Source organism: Chelonia mydas, chromosome 6, assembly GCF_015237465.2.
Source record: "Chelonia mydas isolate rCheMyd1 chromosome 6, rCheMyd1.pri.v2, whole genome shotgun sequence".
Classification (NCBI taxonomy): domain Eukaryota; kingdom Metazoa; phylum Chordata; order Testudines; family Cheloniidae; genus Chelonia; species Chelonia mydas.
Genome location: NC_051246.2, coordinates 10,377,960 through 10,405,405, shown reverse-complemented (window position 1 = coordinate 10,405,405; position 27,446 = coordinate 10,377,960). Strand labels below are relative to the sequence as shown.

Genomic DNA, 27,446 nt, shown 5'->3' with positions numbered 1-27,446 from the left:
TTCAGCCCTGGGCTCGCCCACACTCATCTCCTCTCTGGCAGCCCAGGCCTGCCATCTTGTGGCATTCGGATGGCACCCACCCTCCCCAACCACGGCACCCTGGGCGGTCACCCAACCACAAGGCCGGCCCTGCAGGTAATAATTGGAGAAATTAGAAGCCTCGCTGACTCCCCTGTCTGCTTTCCTCTGGAGCACAGAGTGAATGGGCATCAGCAGCCTCTGGAGTGGTGCCCGGGGGCTGTTTATACAGGATCACTAGACCGGTGCTGAGATGCAGCTGCCTCTGGGGTGGGGCACAAGGGCTGTTTATACAGGGATTCCTTGTCTGGCGCTGAGATGCAGCCACCTCCCGGGTGAGTACAGGGGCTGTTTAGCCATCATCCAGCAACGCAACTTAGAAGTGAATCCGACACCAGTGTAAACCCATCCCACTCCCTGAGTTTCCTCCATCATGGCCCTAGCCTAGCAGAGCCCTGCTTCGCTCCTGTGAGCCACCACAGGGTGCAGCAGCCACGGGGCTGAGGTACCAGCTCCCCACCGGTGCAGATCAGGTGGGAGCCCTCTGCCCTTCTCACGCCGAGCGGCTCACACAGCCAAAGGGGAGGCACAGGCCCAGAGGGGTTCGCTGCTGTGGGAACGGCTGGGAGGGCAGCATTTGTCAGGTGTAAGAAAAGTGTGTGTGGTTGTCTCAGTGCAGGGATGTGTGAGGGGTGTTGAATTTACAAAGGGCAGTGGGTGGGGGTGGAAAATGACTAAATTAGCTACACCGCGTGTAACTAGTTGACCACTCTCAGGGGTGGGGGAGGGTATGGGGGAGTTCAGGGTGTGTGTGGTTGATCGTTTTTATTTGTTTTTTCATCTGTCTCCATGTAGCTGCGTGTGTGTCTGACTAATTGGGTGTCTCAGTGTAGTTGACTTTTTCTTTTCTCCATTCTGCTCCCTCCCTATAACACCCCTGAGTCCCCCCCCCATCAGTGTTTTTCTCTTTTCACGTGTCACTTCTCTTTCCTCTGCACTCTGCTGCCTCCTCTCCAGGCAGCGCCCTTGAACCTCTCACTCCCCGCTCCACACACACCCCTCACCCAGCACAGGATGGACCCCCTGCCTCTGCTCCTCTACCTGTGCGCAGGTAAGTGCCAGCCAGAGGGACTGGGAAATGCTGGGCTCCTCCACATGGGTGCCCAGCGAGTACCCCTCTGGCAGGGGGATGGGAGCAGCTGGACGGTCGGGACTCCTGGGTCCTATCCCTGGCTGGCTCTGGGCGGGTGGGAGGGAGTGGGGTCTGGTGGGTTACAGCGGGGGACCTGTGCATCAGGAGTCCTAGGTTCTCTCCCCAAATTTGGGCGGGGAATGGGGCTCTAGTGGCTTAGAGGAGGGGTGGGGGGCATCAATAACCAGCATTCCTGGGTGCAGTTCCCTCTGTGTTCTGTTCCCCCAGACTCTCTGGGATGGGAGTGGGTCACAGGTGCGACTCCCCTTCTCTGTGGGGCGTGTGTGCTCGGTAGGATGTGGGGCGAGGGTCCGGCGGGTGCGAAGTGGATGCAGTGTTCGCAATTGCGCAGTCCTGCTGTAAAACCATAGCCGCTTCCTTCTGCTTCAATGTCACATCTCTCTTGTCTGTGAGGGCTGGACCCATCAGGGAATGGAGGGGGGCTGACTTTGGGGTGGCTGAGAGTGAGGGGAATGGGCTGGGCAGGGGGGACAGACTGGGAGATGGGGTCTGAAAAGGGGTGAAGGGAAGAATGGGGGAGGCCACCTCAGCTCTTCCCCCACCCTCAGCTCCTTTGTCCCCAGGCCCCACCCACCCAGCTCCACAATTCTGCACCCTGCTTTGCCCCATATCTGCTCCTCCTACAGCTCTGGGGGGTCTTTACTACCTCCCAGGCCTGGAGGGGGCAGCTCCCAGGGGATTCTTGCAGAGGGATGGCCACGCTGTGTGTTAGGGATTCACTGTTGCCACTGATGGGCTGTTTGGTGTATCTTGTGTGACATGAGTTTGGTGGGTCTCAGCTCGGGCTCCCATGGCACAAGCTTACTAGGCCACCCTGCATTAGCTGACAGACTTGGCCGAGAGACCGAGAACTGCCTGGGCCGAGGAGCTCCCACTGCGATGCTGCGGCCAATCCTTGGAGGCAGAAGAAGGGGAAACTCGAGTAGGAGCAGAGAGGTTATTTTACCTCTGTATTTGCTCGCGATGAGAGTGCTGCTGGAATCCTGTTCTGCCAGTTCTGGTGCCCACAGTTGAAGAAGGATGTTGATAAATTGGGGAGGGCTCAGAGAACAGCCATGAGAATGATCAAAGCATTAGGAAACCTGCCTGATGGATTGAGCTCCTTGAGTCTATCGCTATTTAGATTAACAAAGCAAAGGCCAAGGGGTGATGATCTCAGTCTATAAGTACCTGCGTGGGGAACAAATATTTGATGATGGGCTCTTCAATCTAGCAGAGGAGGGTCTAACATGATCCATGGCTGGAAGCTGAAGCTAGACAACTTCAGACTGGAAATGAGATGTAACATTTCTAACACTGAGAGGAATTAACCACTGGAACAATTTACCAGGGGTCGTGGTGGATTCCCCATCACTGGCAATTTTACATCAAGATTGGATCTTTTTCTAAATGTTCCAGTCTAGTTCAAACAGGGATTAATTCAGAGAAGCTCTCTGGCTCGTGTTACACAGGAAGTCAGGGTAGATGAACACAGCGGTTCCTTCTGGCTTTCTGTTCTGTAATTCTGTGAAGGTTGATCTGCCCCTGCGACCCTACAGAAAGTCCCCCTCCCCCCGTGAATCCGGGTCAGCAAGAGATAAATCAAGGGCTTCATTCACCAGTGCTAAACACACTCCTTAGATTTCTTCTTCACATGGAAGTTTCTGCTGCTATGCAAATGAATGCATGGACGATTTGCATAAAATGGCCATCCAGGGCTAGACACAAAGGAAACTTGAATGAAGTGGTGGGGAGGGGCTGGTTGTCAGGACTCCTGGGTTGTATCCCCAGCTTTAAGAGGGGAGTGGGGTCTGGTGCTCAGTCTCAGAAAGGTTTTGGAATGAACTTGCTAAGGGTACAGCTAATGATGAGACTTTACATAGGGTAATTAACACTCTTACCGTCGGGTGGGCAGGACATTCCCAATCAACTCCACATTTTCAGTTCAAAGCAGAACTGTCTGTTAGTGATGGCATATTGTTTAGAGGAAATAGAATAGTGGCGCCGGAGACGTTACAAGCTGACATGCTCACAAGAGGACATGAAGGACGCTTGGAACTGGAGAAATATCAATGCAGAGCCAGAGAGAGACTGTACTGGCCACAAATAAGCAATGAGCTAGCGAAATTGTTAAAATGTGTGAAACAGGCCCCCAGTGCCAACCTAAACAGAGTAAAAGAGGCTATGTTGGTAAGCAATGAACAGTGAAGGGCATGATCTGAAGTTGGTGTGGATCTATTTGCATATGCAGGTGAGGGCTCTGTTTTGACACTGGATTATAATTCTCATTCTCTGGAGGTGGTTTTATTCAAAAATAATACACCAAAAACATGTTATAATGCACATGAAATCCGTATTTTGCAGGCATGGAATCCCTGAAGTTATTTGCCTGGCGCTGAGATGCAGCCACCTATGGGGTGGGGCCTGGGGGCTGTTTGTACAAGGATTCCCTCACCCAGCACTGAGATGTGGCCTCTTGTTAGGTCTCTCTGGGAAGGGATGGGGGGAGGTGTGACTCTCACTCTCCATGGGGCACGTGTGCTTGGTAAGATGTGGGCTGGGGTTGGTGGGCAGGAAATGGATGTGGTTGGCATGGTCCTGCTGTAAAGCGACCACAGCTTCTTCCTCATTCAAGGTCATATCTCCTCTGACTGTGAAGCTGGGACCTCTCAGTGCCTGGGGGGAGGTCACACGTTGTGTTGGCTGAGAATGAGAATGAGAGATTTGAGGCTGGTACTGGGGACTTTGAGGCACATTGGGAGATGTGTCCTAAAAAGGGATGAAGGGAAGACTGGGGGAGCCTGCTCCCGCCCTCTCAGCACCCCTTTAGTCCAACCAGCCCCACAATTTCTCAACCTCACCCCCCAGCCCCACAATTCTGCACCCCACCTTGCCCCACATCTGCTCCTCCTGCAAATCTGGACAGTCTTTATAGTCTCCCACCCTGGAGGGGGCAGCTCCAAGGGGACTCTCCTTCCCAGGTCTGGACTTGCAGGGATGGAGAGGGCAGAAGGGCCAGGGGAGAGGAGAGAAGAGCCAACCGGAGAGATTCTTACACTCCCTACTTCTCTCCCACAATTCCTCTCACCCCTGCTTGCCTCCTGCAGCAGCCCTGATTGGCTATCAGGAGGCGGGGGATGTGGGGAAGATCAGCCAGTTGGAAAGGGGTTTCCCCACTCACCCACTTCCCCCAGCCAGTCCCACAGAGGATGGCGGGGAGTTAGTTAGCTACCCAAATGCATTAGGGATTCAGTGTTGCCATCCACTGCCTGTTTCTTGTGTGACATGAGTTTAGTGGGTCTCAGCTTCGGCTCCCACAACACAAATTTTACCAGTGTGATGCTGTGGCCAAAAGGGCTATTGCGATCCGTGTATGCATGAACTGGGGAATCTCGAGCAGGAAGAGAACCTCAGAGTTATGAACACCAGAGTGAGGAACTGACCAGCCAATCCCACACTTCATTTGAACCAGAAGTATGCACCCAGGCAGCAGCAGAGCCCGCCCCCAAAGCAAATACAGTATGGTGCTGTGTTAAATGTAAACTACTAAAAATATAAAGGGGAAGCTGCATTTTTCTTCTGCATAGTAAAGTTTCAAAGCTGTGTTAAGTCAATGTTCAGTTGTAAACTTTTGAAAGAACTGTAATGTTTTGTTCAAGTTACGAACATTTCAGAGTTAGGAACAACCTCCATTCCCTGGGTGTTCATAACTCTGAGGTTCTATTGCATTTTACCTCTGTATTTGGCCCTGGTGCGACCCCCTTCTGGACTAGTGAGTCCAGTTCTGGTGACCACAGTTCATGAAGGATGTTGATAAATTGGAGAGGGGTCAGAGAAGTGCCATGAGACTAATGAAAGGATTGGAAACCCTGCCTCATAGTGATAGGCTCAAGGAGATCAATCTAGTTAAGGGAAGGTTAAGGGGTGGCTTGACCCGAGTCTATGAGTACTTATGAGAAGAACAAATATTTAAGATTGGTCTCTTCAAACTAGCAGATAAAGGGTAACACGATCCAGTGGCCGAAAGCTGATGATAGGCAAACAACGGCCATGCCTACCCTAGCGATTGTACAGCGGCCCAGCTGTGCCGATACAGCTGCACCGATGTAAGATCACTCGTGTAGCTACTCTATGCCGACAGGAAAGAGCTCTCCGGTCGACGTAATTAAACAACCTCAGTGAGTGGTGGTAGCTCTGTCGGTGGGAGAAGCTCTCCTGCCGCCACAGGGTTCTGCACACTGCCACTTATGCCAGCGAAACTTATGTCGCTCAGAGGTGTGGTTGTTTCATACCCCTGAGTAACATAAGTTTTGCCGCCGTAAGTGGTAGTGCAGACGTGGCCTGTGACTGCAAACAAAGCCGACATTTTTAACAGGAAGCGTAATTCACCCTTGGAACAGTTTGCCATAAGTTGTGGTGGATTCTCCATCACTGGACATTTAAAATCATGATTGGATGTTTTTCTGAAAGACCTGCCGTAGTTCAATCAGGAATTAATGCAGGGAAGTTCTCTGGCCTGTGTTATCCGGGAGGTCAGACTAGACGATCACAATGGTCCCTTCCGGCCTTGGAATCTATCAGTCTATGAAGTCTCTGCTCTGACCCTGGTGCCCCGACAGGAAGTGCACCCGCTATGGATCAGCGTCAGGGAAGCTGATGGAGACAAATCTAGGGCTCCGTTCACCAGCACTAGCTCCACTCATGATATTTATTTTTAAGTGGGAGTGTCTGGCACTATGCAAATAAATGCAGGGAATGATTTGCATAATATGGCCCTTGAGGACTAGGGAGCAGGTGGTGAGGAGCTGGGAGTCAGGACACCTGGGTTCTATCCCTGGCTTTGGGAGGGGAGTGGGATTTGTTGAGTTAAAGCGGGGTGTGTGTGTGTATGGAATTCAGTCCCGTAGCCAGAAGGAGCCGGCCCCTCAGCCCCAACCACTGGCCCGTTCTCTATAGGGGAAGCTCTAACTGGTGACTGTTTAACCCCTGCAGTGCTGGCACCAAGCCGTGAATTCAGTGTGGATGTGGAAGGACCCATCACCTTCCAGGAGCCAGCAGCGGGGTTTGGGCAGAGCGTGGTGCAGTTCGGGAGTGCCAGCACTGGGAGGTAAGGGCTGAACGTGGGCTCAGGGCCCCACATGACTTGTGCCCAACGCTGAGGGGCTCGTCTGGCTGGGCTGCCCCTCGTGGGACCCATCCTTCTAGCCCCCCTCTGTTCTCTCCCTGCAGGCTGATTGTCGGGGCCCCGCTGCAGATGGGAGACATGAATGACACCGGCAAAGTTTACAAGTGTGATCTGGGCTCCAGACGCTGCCAGGAGATCCCCATCCAGAGTAGGGGCACCCTGTGCTGTGGGGTGCAGCAATAGAATTGGGGTAGGAGTCAGGACTCCTAGGCTCTGTCCTCAGCTGTGGGGGGGAGTGGGGTGGGGTCTAGTGGTTAGAGCGGGGGGAGCTGGGAGACAGGAATCCTCGGTTCTATCCTCCGCTCTGGGAGAGGAATGGAGTTTATCTGCTCACCCTGGTTTGCTTCTCTCTCCTGTCAGGGCCCCCCGATGCCATGAACATGTCCCTTGGTTTGTCTCTGGCTGCCCGAGGCTCGGAGTTCCTGGTAGGTACCAAACCGAGGGGAAATAGGAGTGGGGTCCGATATTTGCTCCCTTGTCATTCCCGGGGCCAGCTCCCCCCACCCCCGCAAACCGCACTACTCATGGATGGTAGTAACTGGGCTGTGTCAGCATGACTGGACCAATGGTGCAGAGGTAACAATTGGGAGATGTTACCATGATTATACAATAACTGCAAGGGCTGTTGGTAACTCCTGTAACTGGAAGGGGGGCACAAGGATGCAGTGGGAAATGGTGGTAGCCAGGTATCCATGCTTTGGCAACAGTGACGGTGAGATGATGTTGTGAGGGATGGAGGCAACTGGCTGATGTTGCCATGGTGACAGTGACTGGAAGGAAGCAGGAAGCTGACATAGAAGGAAGCATTGTAACTGGGTTGTCGCCATGGTTACAGTGACTGTGCATGAATATAGCAGGGAGCATGGCAACTGGGTGACACTGATATGGCAACAGTGACTGGGTGCTGCCATAGCAGGGAGCGTGGGAACTGGGTGATGCCACCATGTGATTCCCCTGTCTCCTCTCTGGGAGCTCGGTGCTGGGACTGGGGTCCTGTCTGCCCCAAGGGGGTCCCCTGTCCTGGCAGGGCCTTTCCCTGCATATCCATGGGAGAGAGCTGGCCCCAGGCTCTCTCCCACACCCTCAGCGCTCTGTTCAGAGGGGCACCTACTGATCCCGTGCCTTTTGTGCCCCAGGTGTGCGGCCCCACGGTGCACCGGGCTTGCGGGGAGAACATGTACGTCAACGGCTACTGCTTCCTTCTGAACCAGAGCCTCCAGCAGCTCCAGCGCATCCCAGACACTCAGCCAGGTGAGGGGTGATGCAGGGGTGTGGGGGGGTGACCTGTGCTCTGGGGTCACGGGTGGGTACACGGGTGTAACGATGCTGGTTCTGGCGGGACCCAACTGAGAGTGCCAATTCAGGAGAAATTGCTTCAAGCAGGGCAGTTACAGCCCAAGACTGGGGTTTCTATGCACACCAAGGCAAACCAAACCAGCCAGACAGAGAAAACTTTGGTCTCACCCCACTGGCTCACCACAAGTCACACCAGCAATTCCCTTAGACACCCCAGTTTCCCAGTATCACCACCAGTGCCCCGCGTTATGGGGACGAATGGTTATGAAAACCAATACCCCAGTAAAAGAAAAGAGGTTCTCTCTATCCCAAAGGACCAAGCCCCAGACCCAGGTCAAGATACAAATCAGATCTTACTCACAAATCACGCTGTTGCCAATCCTTTAGAATCTAAAATCTAAAGGTTTATTCATAAAAGGGAAAAGATATAGATGAGAGCTAGAATTGGTTAAATGGAATCGATTACATACAGTAATGGCAAAGTTCTTGGTTCAGGCTTGCAGCAGTGATGGAATAAACTGCAGGTTCAAATCAAGTCTCTGGAGAACATCCCCAGCTGGGATGGGTCATTCAGTCCTTGGTTCAAAGCTTCAGTGTAGCCAAGTCCCTCCAGAGGTAAGAAGCAGGATTGAAGACAAGATGGAGGAGCTGCAGCAGCTTTTTATATTCTCTTGCCATGTGGTCTTTCTTCCTTTGTCCCAAAGAGAAGCTGTCCATCACATGGCCTGGAAAAACCTCAGAGTTCTGTCCATAGGCATGTCCCTGCACACCTTGCTGAGTCACAAGGTGTGTCTGCCTTCTCTCAATGGGTCAGTTGTATCGCTGATGGTCCTTAATGGGCCATCAAGCAGGCTAAGCAGAGCTGACACCAACTTGTCTGGGGTGTCACCCAGAAGCATAGCATAAGTTTGAAACACAGACAGTACAGAGCCAAAATTCATAACTTCAACTACAAAAATGATACACACATATAGACAGCATAATCATAACCAGCAAACCATAACCTTGCCTTAGACACCTCATTTGACCCCCTTTATATAAGATTTGGTGCCACTACAGGACCTTGGTTGCAACGATGATCTATACGGTCCCAGATTATGTCAATAATGTCACAACGGGCCATGGGAAGTTGGAGAGGAGATGCGTCTAGATGGGCCCATGGGTCCGATATGGGTTGGGATAGCAGGCTAGGTGGGCCCATTGGTTTGATTGAGGATGTCAGTGGGAGCTGGAAATCAGGACTCCTGAGTTCTGTCCCAGCTCTGGGAGGGGGAGGGGTGTATTTTTTCCATCCCAGTGCATGTCATGCTCTACTCTCATGACCCCTCCATGGCAGGGATGGGATGATATTGCGACAGAGGGGCCCATTGGTCTTATCTGGGGTTGCAGGGTGGGGGCAGGATACCAGGTTAGATGGACCCATTGGTCTGGTCTAGCTCTTTCTACTCCATGTTTGTGGAGTTGAGTCAGGAGTCAGATGTATTTCTTTCCTCTCCCCATCAGAGTGTCCCAAATATGTCACAGACATAGCGCTCCTCATTGATGGCTCTGGCAGCATCGCACGTGAGGATTTTAAAAAGATGAAGACGTTTCTCTCTGAGATCATGAAGTGTTTCCGCAGCACCGACACGCAGGTAACGGGTAGAGGCTGAACCCTGACTACTTACCCTGCCCCTCGCAGTCAGTGCTGACCCCAATACCCCAGTGCGGCACTAGGGGGTGCTGTGGTGCAGGGAGGAGCAATAGATTTTGCATCCTAAACCAGGGAAAAATTCCCACAGAACCAGCTACATCCTGACTGACTGCCCCAGCCCTTAACTGAGTCGGATTCCTGCTTTTCTGACCTTCCACCACTGGGGTTGTTTTTCTCTCTTCTCCCCTGCCTCCTCCCGCAGTTTGCCCTCATGCAGTACTCACACGAATTTAGAGAGCACTTCGACTTCTTACAGTACAGGAGGAGTCACAACCATGATCACCTTCTCCAGGGGGTTAAGCAGCTTCGTGGAACTACGCACACAGCCACTGCCATCCGGGAAGTGGTGTAGGTATTGCCCTCCTCCCCGTGCTGACTCCACAGGGAATGGGCTGTAAGGACTCCTGTGTTCTATCCCCAGCTGTGGGAGGGGACAAGTGGTTAGAGCAGGGAGCATCAGGACTCTTGGGCTCTGTCTCCAACTCTGGGAGGGGAGAGGGCACTAGTAGGTTAGAGCGGGGTGGGGATGCTGGGAGCAAGGACTCCGGGGTTCTATTGCAAGCTCTGAGCCTCTGTTGCCGTGTGACTTTAAGCAAGGAATGTCCCCTCCCTGTGCCTCAGTTTCCCCTTTGGTAAAATGGGGTAATGACAGTGACCCCCTTTGTAAAGGACTTTGAGATCTGCAATGCCAAAGCAGTGGACGAGCGCTAGGTGTTATTACGTATCAATAACCCTCCCAGGTGTTCCCCACCCCCCCTTTTCCAGGCAGAAGCTGTTCACCTCTGGGAGAGGCGCTCGGGATGAGGCCACCAAGGTTCTCATTGTGATCACAGATGGGAAGAAATACAATGACCCGCTTTCTTATTCAGACGCCATCCCCGAAGCTGAGAGAGCTGGAATCATCCGCTACGCCATCGGGGTGAGCTGCGGCCGTGTGGAGAACTAGGAGGGATCTGAGCCCTGTCCAGGTTCCCATTAGATAAGGGAGAAGAACTGACCCAGGGTTGTAACTGGGTCAACGTGTGACATTATAGGAGAGCTGGAGCTCCTCTCTTGTTCAGGTTGAGCAGAGCTGTCTAGTTACAGGTTGGGTTTTCTGACTGCCCTACGATACACGTGCTGACTCAGATTGCCATGAAATTTGGAATTCCTCATGGGGACACAGGTTAGGATTTGGGGTCACTTGAACTAGGGGCTCCTGACATACAGCCCCCCAGTTAAACAGCAAAATCACCCGGTTCTAATAGTTTTTTTCTGCACACACCTGGGGCTCAAACAACGGCTCTGATCCTCCCCAAACTGGTGTCAGTCACTTGACACTTATCTCCATGAAACTGCTGAGCCAAAGAGATTGAAATGAGCATCAGCAGCAAGATAAAGGGCAAGTCTACGCGACAAACTTAAGTCAACTTAAGTTACCTTGTCACACAGCCACCTCAGTAATTCAATCATTTTTTCATGTCCACATTATCCTCCTTCTGTTGGTGGTGCGCGTCCTCACCAGGAGCGCTTGTACCGACTTAACTGTCAGTGTGGGGCATGGTGGGGCCCTGACAGCCAGCGCCCCCAGGCGATATAAGCAATGTGGTGTCTATGCAGACACTGCACCGACCTGACTACATTGAGCTCAGTGCACCGGCTCTTGCGGAAGTGGAGTTATGAAGTCGGTGTGGTGGACGAGTTACAGGGGTGGGAGCTACATTTTAGCGAGGCCGCTTACAGAGTTAGGTCAACGTAAGCCTTACATCAATAAACTCGGGTTTAGAATCATAGATTCCCAGGCCAGAAGTGACTTTTGCAGTCATCTAGTCTGAGCTCCCATGGAGCACAGGCAGAGAACTGTCCCAAATAATCCCTGCTGAAACCAGAGCAGATCTCTTAGAAAACCAGCCAGTCTTGAGATAAAATTGCCAGGGATGGAGAATCTACCACGGCCCGTGGTGAGCTGCTCCAAGGGTTAATTCCCCTCACGGTTAAACCTGACACCTTCTTTCCAATCTGAATGGGTGTAAATTCCATTTCCAGCCATTGGATCTTGTTCGACCTTTGTCTGCTGCTTACGTCGGGCCCAGCGACCGGGAGGTGCCTGACTCCACCTCTGAACTGACTGCACACAACCCACCCAGACTAGCGCAGTGGTCCCGGCCCTTCACCCCTTGCCCTGAGGTGTCCCCCGGAGACATTTCCCGCACTCACCCCTCACTACACCCTGGAGGTTGAGTCATGCTGGGCCTCAGAGCGCTGACAATCCCCATGGCAAGGAGACCCCTGTGCCCTGCTGCTGGTACAACCAACACAACTCGGTGCTGAAATGAGGCAGGCTCCATAACTCCAGGCTCCAGCGGCCCGCTACCCTCCACTCACCAGAGCGGCACATGGCGCTGGCTGAGCCGTGCCTCTAGAGGGCCCAGCAGGGCTTGGGGCGGGGGGGTGTTGGCCCAGGGTTCTGGGCTGTGACTGATGCCCATGCCCTGGTCTCTCCTGTACCTCTACTCCGTGAAGGTTGGTGAGGCCTTCTCCAGTGATACTGCCCAACAGGAGCTCCAGGAGATCGCCTCTGAGCCCACCAAGGAGCACGTCTTCCGGGTGGACAATTTCGATGCCCTCCAGGGCATCCAGAACCAGCTGCAGGAGAAGATATTTGGTATCGAAGGTACCAAAGCCAGAGGAGGGGCCGCACTGGCCCTGGGGCTCTAGAAATGGGTTTTCAAGGCTGAGATGGGACGGGGAGCTCCTGGGAATCCAGAGCCCAAATAGGCCCCAAATATTCTCTCTTTCCCCATCCAACATGTATCCATTAATCTTCCTCCCTAAATGCCCCGATGCCTTTCTCATCCAGGGCCCCCGGGCAGGGGACTGGCTGGCTCAAGGGGCTGAGGAATGGGATACGGGGCCTTTTCTCTAGGGGGCGCTGGATCCAATCCAGCCTCGAGGTGGGGAGATGGGCTGGCTCAGGGAATGGGACAAGGGGCCTTTACCGTCTATGATGATCTCTCCCATGTCTGTCTGTCTGTTTCTGTCCCCAGGCACCCAGTCTCAGAGCGGCAGCTCCTTCCAGCTGGAGATGTCCCAGAAAGGATTCAGCTCCCTGCTGTCCCCTGTGAGTGACGCCTGGCCCCAGGGTGTGTCACACACTGATGTGCGCTGGGGCCCTGACGGCGCTTTCAAGCTAAGAAGGGGCTGGTTGGCTTAGTGGTTGCAGGGGAGACAACCCTTTACTAGCCCAGAGTCCTGTGGGAGCAGTGCAGGGGGCACCCCCCCTCCCACTCTGGGCAGACACTAGGGGGCTCTATGCTGCAGCAAGTGGTGTGGGGGCCCAGTAGGGGGTGCTCACTCCCCCTGGCCATCAGCACTGACCCCAGTGTCCCAGCACGATGCTAGGGGGCGCTGTGCTTGCAGGTGGGGGCCGTGTCTAGTAAATACATGCCGTGCTGTCTGTTCCCTGTAATCGGTCCCCTTTGCCATGCCTGTCCATTTAGGACGTGGCCTGTGCTGGGAGCGGTGGGAGCCTATGACTGGTCTGGTGGGATATACCTGTATGGGAGTGGCGGGGAGCCGAGCTTCATCAACGTATCCAGAACCTCCACAGACATGAATGATGCTTACCTTGGTAAGAACAAACCCACCGAGCTTCCCTTACCTATTTAAACAGCCCCCGCGCCCCGCCCCAGAGGTGGCTGCATCTCAGTTCTGGGAAAGTTCTGTGCAGCACTGTTGTAGGGCTGTTTCCCATCTCACCTCCCCACGTCCCTCTCTTCCTTTGAGGTTATTCGTCTCAGGTCATCACAGCCAATGGGCAGAGCAGCTACGTGGTCGGGGCCCCTCGCTATCAACACGCTGGCAAAGTCGTCCTGTTCTTCCGAGATACCAAGGGTGGGGAATGGACACCCAGATCAGAGGTGCTGGGAGAGCAGGTATGGGGAGTGTTACTGGTAATATGGAGTGTGGGTGTGAGAAAGAGAGGGCTGGAGGAAGCCTGTAAGATTTTGACATCGTGTAATATTTGTGTTTGGATTCACCTTCAGGAACGATTCAGTCAGAGAGCCTCAGGCAGGGGATAAACTTGACTGGTTTAGGGAATTGCACCGCAGCTGTCATTCAGCCTCTCTCCAATATCCCACTGCTGTTACCTTCACTTACAGTCTAGATAGAGCTCATGAGACCGATACAGACAGAGGTCCAGACATACCAAGGGACTTAGGCGTTGTGATGCTGCAGGGAGGCACCTACCCCTGCCAGTGATCCATGAATGGGGGGAAGATAGGGGCTCTTCCACCTAGCTCAAATGTCGGGCCTCATCCAGTAGGCAGGCTCAGAGCCACCACGATCTTCCACCCGGAGGAGAAGAGGGAGGGCCTCCCTTAGAGATGGTGGTTAGATTTCTCACCTAGGACGTGAACAACCCCTGGTTTGAGTCCCTGCTTTGCCTGATGAGGAAGAAGGCTTTAACCAGGGCTCTGCTGTCTCTCAGGGAGTGCCCTGACCACTGGGCCTTAGGGTGGTTGTGATTTGTACACATTGTGCAGCCCAAATGATATTTAATTAGTCAATTAAAGTGGAATAACTTTAACAGGCAAGACCAAAGGAGCCCACAGCTCAGGGGTTAGGGCATTGACTTAAGAAATAGCAGACCCCTGTTCAAGTCCTTTTCCTCTGACCACACGTACCAGATGGTGCCCTACAGGTGGAGGAGCGTTTGTCTTCCCCCAGTTTGTGGATCCTGCTTGAATGTGGTGGGAAATGGGCAACTGGCTGCTTAGAGTAAGACAGGAGTGCACATGCCCCTGCCCTTGAGGCAGCAACATAAGGAGTTCCTACTGCAAAAACATAGGCACCAAGTCAGGTTAGGCACCTAAAGGGGTCAGCAGCAGCCATGCAGAGGTTTTGTGAATCACAGTGCACCTAAGTCTGGGGGTTGAGCACATAAGTACCTTTGTGGATCTGGTCTAGAGAGACTCAGGCAAGGAAAATTACATTATTCATGATATTAGCAATGTTCGAAAAGCATCACACTACGCCAACGAACTGAATTTCTCCAAGATCTAACTGCCTATACATTCCAGCTGAAAAGAACTTATAAGGGTGACTCAGTCAGTGAATAAACTTTACTTGTGCTAGCACAGCCGCTAAAAAGAATTGCACCACAGCTAGCATTCAGCGTCTCTCCAAGATCTAACTGCCTAGTTGTGCAAGAACACGTTCAGCGACATCACCACCCGCTGTGCAGCGAGAGGTTGAGACTGAGGATGGAACGAGTATTGGGACTGAATCCTCATCCCCAGGGGGTGAGAAGGGTCCCAGTGGGAGAAGAAGGAGGAGGTGACTAAATTAAAGGGGTGACTTATCTGCCTCTCCAGATTGGCTCATATTTTGGGGGTACACTGTGCGCTGTGGACCTCGACGGAGATGGGAACACGGACCTGGTTCTAATCGGAGCCCCCATGTACCATACACCTCTGAATGGAGGACGGGTCTATAACTGCCTGATTAACTGGCCGGTAAGAAAGAGGATGGAGCCAGGGGGAAGATGGATGGCCTGGGGTTCTTCTTTGCCTACACTGCCATGGGGTTGTGATGCTGGGACAATTAGCATGGCAGTAGCAGGCGCGGTGCTCCAGGAAGTAGGATGGGGGGGATCATTCGGGGAAGCTTTTCCCTGCCAGTCAGTTCTGGCCCCGATGCCGCACTGCGGTGCTAAGGAGCGCTTTGCTGCAGAGAGAGGGAAAGATGGTCCGTAGGGGCAAGGGTACTCTTTGCTGGAAGTCAGTGCTGATCCTTTCCCCCTGTGTTTCCTTCGATGGGGCCTGCAGGGGATGACACTGATCTGCACCAAGACACTGCAGGGGCAGATGGGGCAGGCGTTTGGGCGCTTTGGGGCCAGCATGTCCGAAATCGGGGACATCAGCGGGGACGGACAGACGGATGTGGCCATCGGGGCCCCCATGGAGAGCGACAATAGCGGGGCCTTGTACATCTTCCATGGGGAAAAGGGAGGCCTCAATCCCCAGTACAGACAGGTGAGCCCAGCCTGTGAGAAAAGGGGTCACCAGAAAGCCCCGAAGAGACATGATGGGGCCCCACAGCCCCCTAGTGCCTATTAGCCTGTAGCTGCCGCTTTCCCATCCCTCACCCTCCTCTGCCTCCTAGTGCCCATTTACAGAACAGCCGCCCCTTTCCCACCCCTCACCCTCCGCTGCCTCCTACTGCCCATTTACAGAACAGCCGCCCCTTTCCCACCCCTTACTGCTCTCTCTGCCCCACAGCGCATCGAGGGGTCACAGTTTCCCAGCAGGCTGCACTACTTTGGCCAGGCCATCAGTGGTGGGACAGACCTGACGAGGGACGGACTGCCAGACATCGCGGTGGGGGCACAAGGGCAGGTCCTGCTGCTGAGGTGAGTTACTCTGTGTCGTTGCGCTGCTCCACATGGCAGTCTCAGGCCTTGTCTACGCTACAGAGTTTTTTTGGTAGAAGTTATGTCCGCGATTAAGAAGCACTATAATTTCATCGCTATTGCATGTTCACGCTACGCTCCTTGTGTCGGCAGAGCACATCCACACTTGGTGCTCTGGCACTGACAGTGAGAGCAGGGCACTGTGTGGGTACCTATCCCAGGGTGCGACTCACCACATTCTGCAGCTAGGAATTGTGGGAAGGCGGAGTGGATCGCAGCGCCTCATGGGTGCTAGCTCAACGTCCCATGATGCATTGTTTTCTGTCCCAGCATTCCATGGGCTTCCGACCAATTTTAGCGGCATTTTTAACACCCCCTGTTTACTGTGCGCCCGCCATCTCTGTGTGAAAGGATGGACCCCACAATGCTCTCTACTGTTGTGGTCACTGCTTGGAACACACCGGAGCTGGTCAGGCAGTACATCGTGAGCACCCAATCTGTATGTCAATAGGAAGGGGTACTTCTCTGAGGTATGGCAGGCGCTTGTTGATCACTGCAGGCATTTCACTGACATCAGCACAGGGTGGTCCAGGAAGGTGCAAGACGCACGTATCTTAAAGAACTCTGGTCTGTACAGAAAGGAGTAAGCAAGGACTTTCTTTCCACATCAGAAGATTCCAATGGGGGATTTTGAAATGCCCACAGTGTTCCTGGGAGACTCAGCCTACCCCTTACACCATGGCTCATGAAGCCTTAGTCGGGAAAACCTGGACCGCAGCAAGGAGCGCTTCAACAATAGGCTGAGTAGGTGCAGAATTCTCCTGGAATGTGCTTTGGCAGGTTAAGAGCGCGCTAGCGATGCCTTTATGGCAGGTTAGATCTAAGTGAGAAAAAGAATTCAATGGTCATAGCTGACTGCTGACTGAGGCAAGATTTTGAGATTGCGAACCAGTAATGTGTATTTCTATACAGCAATCTGCCATGCTTCATTAAACTCAATTATTTTATTTGACCTAGCACTTGCGTTGATTCCTGACTGGGATTTCTCGTAAGCAAATGATTAGAATGCATGTAAATATTACTAGCAGCAACAATCACTATGTGTAGGCATGGGCGGTCGGTGAACCGGGCGCTTGGGGTTGCTATCCCCTGGCCTAGCCCACCCGTTCTACTCAGGGCTCTACCCCTCCCGCCCCACCCTTCCCTGCCAGAGCCCAGAGGCCCCCCCCCCCCCCACGCACACACACAAGCCCTGAGCGCCGGGCGGGTGATGCAAGCACCGGCTCCAGCTGCCTGGAATCCCTGGCTGCAGGCCAGCCCCCACTAGCCCCAGCCCCAGGGCTCCTCTGTCACTTTTATCATCCTCCCATGGGCCTTAGAGTGCACTCTTCACACCCCTTTCTGTCCCATCTTTCCATTTCTCTCAGCACCATGCGTTCTTTTTTTTCTGACTCAGAGGATTGGAGCACCTCTCTGAACACGTCCTCCTTGCTCCACCTTGGTTGCTTCCTTATCTGGAGTAGGTGCTCCTCCGGTGTGTAGTGGGGTCCCCTGAATGGCACATCTGCAGATGCACAAGAAACAATGCACAGAAGCATGATAGTTAGTTCATGCACAGCATCGAATCATTACAGTAAAATACACCTCTTGTAACATACCAATCACTTTCTCAATGTCCCTTGGCAAGCACACATCTCAACAAACACCGTAAACATGGTGAGTATGGCTTAGGTGGGGGGTGGAACATTCAAAATGGGCCAAAGGGTGTTGATGATGCTTTCAGAGGATCAGTGAAGGGGACTGGGGACAATATTGTAATTCTGCCACCATTTTCCACAGGCGGGTGTCAGTGAAGCTGATATCTCATTCCTGAGGGTAAGCAAGGTCACATCTACTGCCTGCATCCAGGTTCAGACCAGGTCCCTATGCTGCTCACCTGGGTGCCTCTTTGGTCCCTGCACAAGTGATTGCCAAGTGGTGCGGGAAAATTTCCTACAATGGGGAAGGAAACAAAGCAGCTTTGCCAAGGAACCTTGGCAGAGGATTGGCAAGAACCTCCAGGGTAGTTTCCTAGAGATCTCTCTGGAGGATTCCCATGAAATCTAGGTGTGCATCAACACCCCTCTTCTGCTGCACTGCTAAGCTGCACAGGGAAAGCTGGTCCTTGCACATTTCTATCCACTACATTCTATCCATTTCTTTCTCCACCACTACAGTATTCAGAGCAAAGGACAGCCTTTTGAAAATTGGACACCTGGTCACCCTCTCAGGAAGGGCATTGTGGGACACCTCCTGGGGGCCAATCACAGCAACATGACCAAGCGCAGTCTTTACACTGGCACTTTGTCGACAAAACTTTGCCTCAAAAAGCTCGAAGCCTCTCGTCGAGGTGGGTTTACGTTGTCAGCAAAACAGGAGAGTTTTGTAACCATAAGTTACATTGTCGTGTGTAAACCTCCAGTGTTTTGTGGACAAATGCTGCCTTTTGTAGAAAAAATCTCTACAGTGTAGACAAGGCCTTAGTATGCTGAGTGTGAGTGTCTGTGACTGCTGCCCCCAGGTGGAGAATGGCACAGTGACAGCTCTGCTGCTCCCTTCTCTGCCCCCCAGCATCTCCTCTAGCAGAGCTGCATGTCCATAACCCATCTCCCTGGGGTGCTGTGAGCACATCCAGGCTGGGTGGAAGGCTCAGGGGAGGGAGGGGGCCTGGCCCCCATTGCAGAGAGCAGTTGGGTGACGGTTCTGTTCCTCCCATGGCAGGTCCCGGCCGGTGCTCAGAGTCGGGGTCTCCATCAGCTTCCAGCCCCACATGGTCCCAACCTCAGCCTTCCACTGCCAGGGGCAGGAGCAGCTCAACACGGAGGCCAGCAGGGCAGAGGTCTGCTTCACTGTTACTAAGAGCACCAGGGACAGCCTAGGTCAGACCAAACCCCCACCCCCCCATTCCCCTCCCCTCTTAGTGAGCCAGTCCCCTGTCCTGGGGATGGATCGGAACCAGCACCCCCTAGAAGGGCAAAGCCCTGTGTCCCATTTCCCCTTGAAGTTCCTGCTCTCAATTTCTCTGTCCCTCGTTTCCCCTTCCCCATAGGTGACAGGATCTCCAGCACCATCCAGTACAGCCTGGCTCTGGAACCCCGGGCGGACGAAGATCCGAGCCGCCTTCAACTCCACCGGCCCCGTCATGAGCAGGGAACTGCGGCTCGGCATTGAGACGAGATGTGAGATATATCGGATAACTCTTCCTGTGAGTGTGGGGGGTCCTAACCCCTTCCCTTCCCACTGTGTCTGCCTCTCCCACGCTGCCCCTTGCTCCCAAATCACCCAGAGAACAAACCTCTCTCCTGGTCCCACCCAGCCCCCAGCCCTCCTTTCCCTTCAGGGGTCCGACATGTCTCTCTGTCTCCCCAGCTCTGCCCAGAGGACACCCTGACCCCCATAACCCTGCGTCTCAACTACACCCTGACGGGGGAGCCCATCTCTACCGCTAGCAACCTCAAACCCATCCTGAGCGAGGACTCCGCGACGGTGTCTGCAGGCTTGGTAAGCTGCCAGAGCCAGGCCCCGCGGTGGGTCTGCTGCAGGGATTGAACCAGTGACCGCGGGGTTTGAATGCAAGAGTCTGGAAAATTCAGAGGCAGCAGCAGCCTCCTAATCCCCTTTACACAGCGCAGCCACTCGAGGGTGACAGATGGATGCTGAGTTTGCCTTGGCATCTCCCCTCCATGGGAACATTCCAACTTCTCCTCAAAGCTCCCAAAATTTCTGTCCAAAAACCAAATATTTTGGATAAAAAAAAAATGATTTTTATGAGACAATTGTCAATATTTATTTTGGCAAGGGCCCCCTAAGGGGAAAGATCCCATGTCCTGTTCCCCATCCCCCTGAGCCGGCCAGTCCTCCAGTCGCGGCACTCCTAGAAGTGTGAAACTGCCGCTGGGCAGAGGGTGAGGAGGAAGGGCGGGGTGGGGGGGGCTGATGATGGGTTTCTCTGTCCCCCAGTGCAGGGGGCTGGGAGGTGCTGGGGTAACAGGAGGGTCCCTGGGTCCCCGCAGTGTCACTCCGGCAGGTGGTGCTGCAGACCCCTCCCCACCCACTCTGATCCTGCTCTCCTGGGTCTCCAACCAGCTCCCGTTTCAGAAGGACTGTGGCACAGATGACCGCTGCGATGACCAGTTAGAAATCTCCTTCAATTTCTCTGGGTAAATCACTGAATCCTCCCTCCAAAAACACCTACCATGGTGAGACACATTTGGCTTGATCACGCTTCGGATCTTCCACATCCAGCTGGAGATCTTGTTAGATTTCCAGTGCTGATGGATGGGGGGTGTGAAGGGTTGCCCCCTCCCACTCCGGGGTGCCCCCTGATGTACTGGGGATAGCACTGAGCCCGCTGGTTCCACAAGCCTGGGCTCCCTTACACTGTTCTGCTGAGCCAGGCCCTCAAGCCTCCTCCAGCACACACCCAGGTAGGGACACACCCAGCTGCAGAAAGACACAGATGCTGAAATCTGCTCTGCATGGGAAGAATCAGCTCGGGAATGTTCGGCACTCAAGTACACACAAGAGTGTAAACCCAAAATTGTATTGTCTTGCGCCACACAGAAAACTGTACAGCGTAAGCTCATGAAAATCACCCCCTCCCTCAATGTGGAGAAAGATATGCATAGCTTTTTGCCCCCAGTTATGACTTGCACAAACTGGTTTAGAGAAAACAAACACACGTTTAATAACTACAAAGGATAGATTTTAAGTGATTATAAGGGATAGAAAACAGATCAGAGCAGATTACTGAGCAAATAAAACAAACATGCAAACTAAGGTTAATACACTAAAGAAACTGGCTACGATTAGTAATTTCTCACCCTAAATGTTGTTTTAAGCAGGTTGCAGAGTTTCTTGTAGACAAACTGCTCTTGCTTGCAGCTTCGAAGCCCAGTTATTCCTTTCACAGGCCAGACACCTTCTAGCCTGGGTCCAGTCCTTTCTTCCCCAGATCAATCTTAGGTATTTTCAGCAGTCATCTTGGGCAGGGATTTGGTGAAGAACCAGCCCTGATAAACTCACTTCCCTGCCTTATATAGGATTTACATGTGGCAGGAATCCTTTGTTTCCCTGTTTGAGCCCCATCCCCAAACAAATAGGACAATCACATTCAGTGAATCATCACCTTTCCAATGATACCGCACGTGACCCATCTTGCATAAAATACAATTAGTTATGCCATATTCATATCACAACAGTAGCTCTATGAAGAATCTGGGGCGTAGTGTCACAGGGTGCACTGCTGTGGGGAAGATGCACGCTGAAAGCTCACAGCGCTGGGGTCCCCGGGTGGACACTGCTAGAAGAAGTTCACAGAGCATCCAGGACACTGCCCTGAGGAAGCTCACCCCTTTCTCCCCCCTTAGCTTGAGCACCCTGGTGGTGGGCGTCACCCCCGAACTCAACACCACCGTCTCCATCCAGAATCACGGGGAGAATTCCTACAGCACCACGGTGCGGTTCTTCTACCCGGCCGCGCTGTCCTACCGCCGGGTCCTGCTGCTCCAGGTACCCCAACGAACACCAGGCATGAGGGGCAGGCTCTGCAGTGGGGAGCCGTGCTGCAGGGAGTGGACAGAGAGCTCAGCAGGGGCCGCTGTGCTACAGGGAGCAGGTCGGGGGCTCGATAGGGGAGCTGAGATGCGGTGATGGGGGGCCCGGCGGGGGGCACCAAGCTGCAGGGAGCGGGCCGGGGGGGGGCTCGGCAGGGGTGCTGAGTTGCAGGGAGTGTGCAGGGGGCTTGTCAGGGGTGCTGTGGTCTACGTCTCTCACTGGCTGGTCTCTCATGGTCAGTCTAACAGGAGGGGCCATGGCCGTTAAGTGCAGCTCGCCGTGGGCTCCGAGGAACAGACTCAGAGGAACAGCACCTGCCACATCAACTACCCCATCTTCCAGAGTGGAGCTGAGGTAGGGTCGGGCCCTGGCCTCAGCCCTGGCATGTGAAACTGCCCAGGTGTGAGCTAGGGTTGCCAGGCATCCAGTTTTTGACTGGAATGACCGGTTGACAAGGGACCCTGGCAGCGCCGATAAGCACCGGCTGACCGGGCTGTTAAAAGTACGGTTGCGGAGCAGCGAGGTGAAGCCAGGCTCCCTGCCTGCCCTGGCTGCACGGGGCTCCTGGAAGTGACCGGCATGTCTCTGAAGCCCCTGAGGCAGGGGAGATCAGGGAAGCTCTGTGCGCTGCCCCCCCACCCCCCGGCCCGCGCCTCTGCCTAGTGACCCGGGAACGAACAGCGAATGGGAGCTGTGGGGGCGGCGCCTGCGGGCGTTGGTAGTGTGCACTGCACAGAGCTGCCTGCCCGCGCCGCTGCCTAGTGGCCCCGGACCTTTCGGGAGCAGCGTGGAGCCAGGGCAGGCAGGGAGCCCACCTTAATCCCACTGCACTGGTAACTGGGAGCTGCCTGAGGTTAGCGCCACCCGGCCAGAGCCCATACCCCGAACCCCCTCCTGCAGCCCAGCTCCCTACTCCAGGTCAGAATCCCCTCCCACACCCTAACTCCCTCCCAGACCCCGCACTCCATCCTCCTGCCCCAGCCCTGAGACCCCTTCAGCACCCAAGCTCCCTCCAAGAGCCCATACCTCGAACTTCCTTCCGCACCCCAACACCCTGCCCCAGCCCCGAGCCCTCTCCCACACCCTGAACTCCTCATTTCTGACCCCACTCCAGACCCCGCATCCCCAGCTGGAGCCTTTACCCCCTCCCACACTCCAATTCCCTGCCCCAGCCCAGGGAAAGTGAGTGAGGGTGGGGAACGGCGAGCAACTGAGGGAGGGGGGCTGGAGTGAGTAGGGGTGGGGCCTCAGAAAAGGAATGGGGAAGGGGAGGGGGAAGGGTGTTCAGTTTTGTGCAATTAGAAAGTTGGCAACCCTGGTGTGAGCCCAGCTGGGAGCAGAGAGGGGCAGTTCCCTGGGGTCAGCCCAGCCCGTGACAAGCGATGTGCTGGGGAAAGCGCCCCGGGGAGCCTGGCGAGTCATTGCAGACAGAGTCCTGAGGTCACTCCGGGGCTCAGGCCCTGCCAGGGCTGCAAACCAAGGGCCACACTTTGGGAGGCTGGAAAATCAGGCCTCACTGGGGGAGAGAAGGGGAGGGGCTGTTCCCTCCCCCCTTTGGGGTCCTAAAAAGGATAGTTAATGGTGTGTTGCCATGGCACAGACTGGGTTGAGGTCTCTGGATCCCAAACCAGATTAGCGCTCTCTGTGGACAGGGACAGGGTCATGTTAACACCTTTGCCTCCATCTAAGTTCATACAACAGTCCCCCTGGTCCCCTGTGCCTCCCCTGCCCCCCACCGCCCCGCAGTCTCTGGTAGTTCCCCAGGCCCTGGGCCCAGAAGCTCTCAACCCCTGTGTTTTCCAGGCCATCTTCGTGGCCACCTTCGACGTCTCCTCTGAGGCTGACCTGGGGAACAGGCTGCAGATCACGGTCAAGGCCAGCAGGTGAGGGGGCCGTGCAGGGCCAGGGGGCGGGGTGGGGGCAGTGGGAGGGGGCCGTGCAGGTTAGCAGGAGAGGGCAGTGGCTTGTGATGCAGCCTCCCTGCCCAGTTATCTGCCTGTTTTCTCCTCACGTCTCTCCCCTTTGCCCTCCCCTCCCCCTAGTGACAATGGCGGCCCCCATCACGAAGCGCATGATTCACCGGGCGGAGCTGCCGGTCAAGTACGGCATCTTCGTCATCCTCACCAGGTAGGTCAGTGCGGAGACAGAGGGGAGAGCGCCCCCTGCTGGCCCCCCTCCCCGCTCCCTGCAGCACAGCGCCCCCACCCACCGCCACTCTCCAGCCCCATCCATCACACTCCCGTCTCTCTCCTTCCTTCCGTCCTTTTCCTCCCCCAGCCCTTGAGGAGTCGACCAAGTACGTCAACTTCTCCTCCAAGGAGGCAGGGACAAGTGTGCCAGTGACACAGTGGTACGAGGTGAGGCTGGCGGCACAGAATGTGAGGGGGGAGATGGGGCAAGAGGGAGGGAGTGGAAGTGGTTGAACGGGATCTAGTGGGTTAGAGCTAGGAGGGGGAGGGAGAGGGAAGGGTGGACAGGGAGCCAGGACTCCTGGGTTCTATCCCCAGCTCTGGCAGGGGAGTGGGGTCTGAGGGTCAGAGCGGGGGGCTGGGGATCAGAGCTCCCGGGTTCTCTTCCTGCAGCGCCCTATGACGAGTCTGTTTCTTTCAGGTCAAGAACCTGCGGCAGCGAAGTGTCCCCATCTCGGTCACATTCCAGTTCCCCGTGGAGCTGAGCGGGGTCCGGGTGTGGGACGCCTCTGAGGTCGTCGCCTCCAAGGTACCCTGCCTCTCCCTGCCCTTGTGTGTGTTAGATGGGCCCAGTGACATCTGCTCGGCCCTACAGCGCCCCCTGCTGGGACAGGCTGGCTGGGGGGGAAAGGCCACATGTTCCCCCTCCCCACTGGAGCCAGCCAGTCCCCTGCCCTGGGGCCAGATTGTAGCCGCACCCCATAGAGGGGAAAGACCCTGTGTCCCCTTCCCGCCCCCATTAACACCGTGTCTCTCTCCCTCCCAGCCCCAGCTGGCTCAGTGCACCAGTGAGGTGGGAAACGACCAGTTCAAAGGACCTTGTGAAGCAGATGAGTGAGCGCCCCCTGCTGGTGATTGCAGGCCAGTGCGGGTCCCAGCAGCCCCTTCCCTTGCACTAATACAGACAGTGAGTTGGGGGCTAGGCTGGGGAGGGACCCCTGCTATAGACAGACTGAGACCCTCATGCCCAGGCAGAACCCCTGCACGCCCCCTACCTCACCCGGCGATATCCTTCCGCCCCCAGGGACTGCTCCGTGGCCACCTGTAAGAAGATCCGGTGCCGAATCGCCTCCCTGGAATTGCAGCAGCCGCTGGAGTTCATGATCAAGGGAACCTCAGCTTCCAGTGGGTCTCCAGGTACTAGAGCTGCCACTGCCTCCTGGCCCCAGCAAGAGATCCTCCCGTGTGAACAGCCCCTGAGCCCCTCCCCAGAGGTGGCTGCATCTCAGTGCCGGGCAGGGGATGCCTGTGTGAACGGCCTGTAAATTGCTCTGGGTCCCCCTGGGATGATGCTCTGGCCTGGTTTGTGTCATTTCCAGTCAGGACGGTGAATTCTCTGTTCCAGACTCAGCAGCAGAAAGTGAATCTGGTGAGCGAGGCCTGGATTGAATACGAGGAGAAGAAATACACCCAGAAGGAGGGATTCATCCAGCGCCAGGTACCAGAGTGACTGTGCCTGGGATAGAGAGAGCATCGGGTAGTGGTTAAAGCTGGGAGCCAGGACTCCTAGGTCCTGTCCCTGCTCTGGGGGGAAGTGGGGGTCTGGTGTGATAGTGTCAGGACTCCTGGGTCCCCATCTCACAGCTCCTCTCCCCCAGGTGCAGATGGTGGTGGAGCGCTTCGTGGTCTATAAACTACCTGCCCATCACCGTGGGCAGCAGCATGGGGGGTCTGGTCCTGCTGGCTCTCAACACAGCAGCCCTCTACAAGGTGAGTGGGGCAGGGCTCTAACCCCTCCCCTACTGCTCATCAGCCTGGGGGAGGGCCTGTGGCTCTCCCAGCTGGTGGCGGAGGTACAAGGATTTTTTCCTTCGTAGGTTCCCACAGCCCATCCCTCCTGCTCCTCCACCATGAGCCTGTCTCTTTCTGCCTCTCACCATCTCCCCTCTTTGTCTCCTTCCAGCTTGGCTTCTTCAAGCGCCAGTACAAGCAGATGATGGAGGACGCTGTGGAGGGCGAGGGGCCTGGCCCGACCCAGAGCGCCTCCGCTGGCAACCCCCCTGCTTCCGATGTCCCCAAACAATAGCCCCCCATGCGCCAACGCCCCCAGCTTGGCCTCCCTCTGGGCTGCTCCAGATTCACCCCGCCCGCTTATGTTGATCACTGGACACCCTCCCACCAAGAAAATGCGTCCTAGTGCCACTAGAGCCAATCGTTACTGAAATTAGGCTGGCAATTCTCTTTGTCTTTTTATAATTTTGATGGAAAATGTTGAAATTTCTTTTCGGCCTTTTTTTAAACTTCCATCGATTTTAAATTTTGATGTGGAAAATTATGGGTATTAAGCATCTTTTTTTTTTCTATTTTATTATTCAAATTATCCCAGTTGTGGGAATTTATGTATGTGCGGGGGGGCCGGGCCATATGTGGAGGTCAGACAATTATTAATGGCAGTAGAGGTTGAGATTCAAAAAGTTAAAGCTTTATAACTATGCTTGGAAGGACTGGATTTTTATCGGGAAATGTTGTATTCACCACACGCACACAAATGCTGGCAAAATATTTCTATGGCTAATAATCAAAATTTGCAGATAAGCAAAGTAAGAATAATGCTGCTTGAGAATTCTTAGAGTTGGATTTGAGGCTATGGACTTAGACTAGGTCTACGCTGGGGGGGATCATCTAAGATATGCAACTTCAGCTATGAAAATAGCGTAGCTGAAGTCGGCGTACTTAGATCGACTTACCGCGGTGTCTTCACGGCCTGAGTCAACTGCTGCCACTCCCCCATCGACTCCGCTTGTGCCTCTCTTGGCGGTGGAGTACCGGAGTCGACGGGAGAGCGCTCAGGGATCGATTTATCGCATCTAGACTAGACGCGATTGTAATGATGCTGGTTCAGGCGGACCCAGCTGAGAGTATCAGTTCAGGACAAATTGCTTCAAGCAGGGCAGTTACAGCCCAAGGCTGGGGTTTCTATGCACACCAAGGCAAACCAAACCAGCCAGAGAAGACTTTGATTTTACCCCACTGGCTAACCACAAGTCACACAGCAATTCCCTTAGACACCCCAGTTTCCCAGTATCACCACAGTGCCCCTCGTTATGGGGACAAATGGTTATGAAAACCAATACCCCAGTAAAAGAAAAAAGGTTCTCTCGATCCCAAAGGACCAAGCCCCAGACCCAGGTCAATACAAATCAGATCTTACCCACAAATCACGCTGTTGCCAATCCTTTAGAATCTAAAATCTAAAGGTTTATTCATAAAAGGGAAAAGATATAGATGAGAGCTAGAATTGCTTAAATGGAATCGATTACATACAGTAATGGCAAAGTTCTTGGTTCAGGCTTGCAGCAGAGATGGAATAAACTGCAGGTTCAAATCAGTCTCTGGAGAACATCCCCAGCTGGGATGGGTCTTCAGTCCTTCGTTCAAAGCTTCAGTGTAGCCAAGTCCCTCCAGAGGTAAGAAGCAGGAAGAAGACAAGATGGAGGAGCTGCAGCAGCTTTTTATATTCTCTTGCCATGTGGTCTTTCTTCCTTTGTCCCAAAGAGAAGCTGTCCATCACATGGCCTGGAAAAACCTCAGAGTTCTGTCCATAGGCATGTCCCTGCACACCTTGCTGAGTCACAAGGCATGTCTGCCTTCTCTCAATGGGTCAATTGTATCGCTGATGGTCCTTAATGGGCCATCAAGCAGGCTAGGCAGAGCTGACACCAACTTGTCTGGGGTGTCACCCAGAAGCATAGCATAAGTTTGAAACACAGACAGTACAGAGCCAATATTCATCACTTCAACTACAAAAATGATACACACATATAGACAGCATAATCATAACCAGCAAACGATAACCTTGCCTTAGACACCTTATTTGACCCCTTTATACAAGATTTGGCGCCACTACAGGACCGTGGTTGCAACGATGATCTATACGTTCCCAG

The 27,446-nt window shown here is 54.2% G+C and overlaps 1 pseudogene; it reads left to right on the top strand.

Annotated features, from left to right (window-relative positions):
• The first annotated feature begins 869 nt into the window (after window positions 1–869).
• On the top strand, window positions 870–25,705 carry LOC119566365 (annotated as a pseudogene).
• The last annotated feature ends 1,741 nt before the right edge of the window (window positions 25,706–27,446 follow it).